The following is a 4,666-nucleotide window of genomic DNA, read 5'->3' on the forward strand; positions in this document are numbered from 1 at the left end:
TTAAAAGTCTAAAGAAAACATAGCATTCTAAGAGAGTTATTAAAAGCGCTATAGAATTGAGGTATTATAGCGTTTAAGACAAGTTATTTTCAACCTCTTACAACTATTTAGCATGACTACGATACAGATTAATAACTTTTTTTCCTTATCATGTTCATACTCTTATAGCTTTTTAAAATTATTATTGATATCATTTTGAATTCATTCAAATAAATAGTAATTCCGAGCAACATCTTATATCTAAATAGGAACATTCAAATTAAAACATAAAAACATTCAACATATCAATTGTTATCAGTATCTACCAAGTTGGCCATAAAATTACGTCTACAACATAATTCATACAATGTCCAAAACCTTAACATTCAAAAAAAGTAAAGAAAACAGAGGAATAGTTGGAGATATCAAAGCATCCAAAACGTCTAAGTGAAATGGTGAAGTAAATCCTTCCATCTTGACAAAATGCTTCAACAAAAAAGTCATCTCCACCTTTTAACCTGTAAGAAAGTAATCCACTATCAAAACAATAATCAAACTCAACTAAAACTTCCACCATTTAACCTATAAATAAAGCAGAGACTAGTTACATCATTCACAACTACGTAGCCACATCCACATATGTTTTGCAGTGAGTTATAAAAAACATGGCTTCAATGATGCACTAGACAAAAATTTAATGTCAAACTTGTAAGACAGAGAGTATCTTACATGTATTGGTATGTAGATAATTGGAGAAAGCATGAGTCTTCATTGCCTACATTTACTACAACATAATTCATACAATGTCCAAAACCTTAACATTCAAAAAAAGTAAAGAAAACAGAGGAATAGTTGGAGATATCAAAGCATCCAAAACGTCTAAGTGAAATGGTGAAGTAAATCCTTCCATCTTGACAAAATGCTTCAACAAAAAAGTCATCTCCACCTTTTAACCTGTAAGAAAGTAATCCACTATCAAAACAATAATCAAACTCAACTAAAACTTCCACCATTTAACCTATAAATAAAGCAGAGACTAGTTACACCATTCACAACTACATAGCCACATCCACATATGTTTTGCAGTGAATTAGAGAAAACATGGCTTCAATGATGCACTAGGTAAAAATTTAATGTCAAACTTATAAGACAGAGTATCTTACATATATTGTTATGTAGATCGAGAGATCCTACAAAGTAATCATAGGAGAAAAGGTTAAAGTTAGACCTTTTGCAATAATACAAAGTAATCAAAGGTAGTGTTTGCAACTTTATAATCAAAGCTTCCATTGATAAACATCATACAACTAAACAGCAGAACATAAAATTTTATCAGCAGGCCATGCCACATTACTTGAAATTGCTTCTTCAATGGTACTCATCTCACTCGTTGGCCTCCACAAGAAATCGTCCGGTTGTTTTGCTCAAACTACTTGCATTCTACAAGGAGAAATCTTAGGTTCACAACATTAAAAGAACATTCTTCAAGATTTTGTAAAATAAGAAGGATAATTATGAATGTACCATGTCTTTAATCAAGTGAGCATATCCTTTGCGACTGGTTGTATGTGGAAGTAGTTTCTTCATCATGTTTTGATACTTTTGACTTCTTTCCTAGTAAAAACAATTAAAGAAAGCACCATATGCATAAATATGGACTACATATTAGAATTATCAATGAGAGAAAATAATAGGTTTTTAAGTTAATTATACCTAAAAAGCTGCACTTGTTTTCTCCCTTACAAAAGCTTTCCACTCTACAACTGATTTGATGTTATCAGGCTTCAATTTTAGTCTTTCTTCTTCAGTTTTGGCCTTCTTAACTTGGTAAAGTAATCTTGATTTTGAAGCCCTCCAAATTGCACCCATGTTCCCAAAGATTTGATGCTTCTGCCATTGTTTATCAACTTTATATCTTGCCTACAATACAACAAAAATATTGTAATTGTCAAATAAGTGTTAGTATAAGATATATACTATAATGCACTCTCGTACAGTCATAAGCATACCCGGATAGCTTTCCAAAGTACTTCTTTCATCCCTGGCTGTAACATCATCAATCGACTTCTTAATTAACATAACGCTAAATTAATTATCACATTTGTAACAATGAAATAAAATTTATTAGAACATCAATTTCAAATAAAAAAACTAATAATGTGGATCAAGTAGATAAATAACTTAATACTATACCAAAAAATCTAATTGAAACATCACTCAACACATACATCAAAAGTTGAAAACAATTCTTAGGAAGACAAGAATGCAAACAATAGCATACCTTGGGAAAGGAAATTGACATCAATACATGGTTGAAAAGATCAAACATTGAAAAATGTACAGAACAATTGGAGAAAGAGAATCCAGAATAAACATAGCATACCTTCCTCTCTTAGAGGAAAGCACCTAACCAATTACAAATCTGTCAAAAATGAGAAAAAAAATTAGACATGCACAACCAAAAACACAGGGATAAACCAAAACAGAAAAAGAAAACAGGGATGATTTCTTCTGAAAACTGAAATCTGAGTGAATAACTTGTTTGGCTGAAAAAAACTAGACATGCACAACCAAAAAAATTAGACATGCACAACCAAAAAAACAGGGATAAAAGAGCACAATAGTTTGGCTACTGAATAACTAGTTTCAACATGTTTTTCTTCTTCTTATCAACAGACGGGCACTAAGGTGCTTGTGAACAACCACTAAGGTGCCTAATTTCAGATTTTGACCAATTCTTTTCCGTAAAATCAAGACAATCTGACTTCTTTTCAAGAAATTTAAAATCAACAATCAAGATATTTAAAATTTGATTTCTTTTCACGCACATTGTTCGCATAAACACAACAAAAGCTTATGTTCTGTACAGGAATACTAAATTTTATAACCTTCAAATTGGGGGTTTTCTTGTGCAACTAACGAATTTCAAAGTAAAAAACAAATCATCACAACATAATTGATGCAACTAAGAGAATCGAAACAAAAGTAGAGTAGAAAATTGTGATTCGACGAGAACAAGCCGAACAAAATCAAGCCATACCTTGGTATCTTCTTTCAAAACCCAAACTTGTACAGAGAAACGAAGAGAAGAACGACCCAACCTTATACAGAGCAACGAAGAGAATAACGACCAAAACTTTAATAGATCAAAGACCCAAATTTTGAATGAGGGGAGTGTTGCACTTCAACAGATGTGCGATTAATTTGAGGAGAAAGAAGCCGAAACAATCAAACCATATCTTCATTACAGCAACATCAAAACCCTAACTTTTATAGACAAATAAAGAGAACAACGACCCAAAGCTCATAAAACTTAAATCTGAGGAGAAGTAAGCCTTTGCTGCACGAACGAGGAGGTTTTACATTGTGTGGAAAGAATTCTTCCTCATGAGCATTTACATTGAGTTTGAGTTCTGCTTGAGCTTTTTCTTCTTTGGGCTGCCAAAATGGCATAATTTTGGTTAAAACTGCCTGAACTTTTTTTTCTTACGGTGGCAATTTTTTTAATCCTCCTCAAAGTATTGCACGTGCCCTTCTCATGTGTCATTTAACTCAATATTGCGCGCGTCTTTCAAAACATTTGCGAGTAAAGTGGAAATTTGGGGGGAAACTAATCCGCCAAAATATTTCATGGTTTCTTAATATATATATATATATATATACCGAAAATAACGTTTTTGAAACGCTATGAAATACAATCAAAATAAGTTTTAATAGCGGTTTTTCAAAAATGCTATAACTAAAAGTTATTAAAAGCCCATTTTTTTGTAGTGAATTGTGAGCAAGAGCACTTGAGTTTCCCAGGACACTAATAACAAGTGCTTACGAGTTAACTCATATTTCATCTTGATTGCCAAGTAACAGCACAACTAATGTCCAAAGTAGGTCACTTTTTCAGTAATGGGCATGCAATCATGAGAGTCAGAGATATAGGAATACTAACATTTGAGAAACTACGTCAAAAGAACAAGCTAGAGGAGACCAACCAACAAAATGAAATATAACAATATGAAAATCGTATGCCAAAAGTCCTTATTTTTAAGCCCTACAAATGAATGCAACATAGCTTTGCCAATTCAAACTGTGGTACCTTACGATTCTTTAGCCTCAAACCCATATCCATTGATTTCTCCTGCAGAACTTTTATATCTGAATTTATAGAACCAATCTCAGCCTAAAAGTGTTTCATGAAGTATTAGTTATCTTGACAGTAATGTTACAATTTTAACAAAGAAATATACAGAATACTAGCATGAAAAAAAGTCATGAATGAAAGTAAGAGTAAGATGAAAGTGAAATTATATTAAAGATTATAGATGCTTCACGGCTACACCTAAAACATGTGTGGCAAAATAAGCAAATGTTAGCACTTGTCACTAAATAAACCATTCACAAGTTAAAACTACAAAGAATTTCATTTAATCAAAGCAAGAAATTCATTATCACAACAAAGGATTTAGCAAGGGACCTAATTAAAATTTCTCTGTTCATGGATAGAAAAGAAAGAGAAAGAAACTTAACCACACCCTACAAACTTGAGAAATCTATCTAATAACCAATGTATAAAGAACACAAACATGGGAAAAAGAAACACTCATCATGTCAAATTTAAGATGCATTCCGTTGATGATGCTAGATAACCTATCCTGTCATTCAATATAATAGCGAATATAGTGCTACAAGAAAG

General features: G+C 32.1%; 1 long non-coding RNA gene across 3 annotated transcripts; it reads right to left on the reverse strand.

Moving 5' to 3' along the window:
- Positions 1-1,341: 1,341 nt before the first annotated feature.
- LOC112090562 lies at positions 1,342-3,357 on the reverse strand. 3 transcript variants are annotated; one of them, XR_002901710.1, is made up of 6 exons: positions 3,020-3,357; positions 2,363-2,401; positions 1,989-2,024; positions 1,693-1,899; positions 1,504-1,593; positions 1,342-1,419 (listed from the first exon to the last, which is right to left on the reverse strand). It is a non-coding gene; the product is annotated as an uncharacterized LOC112090562 (long non-coding RNA). The 3 variants fall into 3 exon arrangements; XR_002901709.1 differs by lacking the exon at positions 2,363-2,401; XR_002901708.1 differs by lacking the exons at positions 2,363-2,401; positions 3,020-3,357 and adding an exon at positions 2,261-2,352.
- Positions 3,358-4,666: the final 1,309 nt, after the last annotated feature.

This window comes from Morus notabilis, unplaced genomic scaffold (assembly GCF_000414095.1).
Source record: "Morus notabilis unplaced genomic scaffold, ASM41409v2 Scaffold442, whole genome shotgun sequence".
NCBI classification, from domain to species: domain Eukaryota; kingdom Viridiplantae; phylum Streptophyta; class Magnoliopsida; order Rosales; family Moraceae; genus Morus; species Morus notabilis.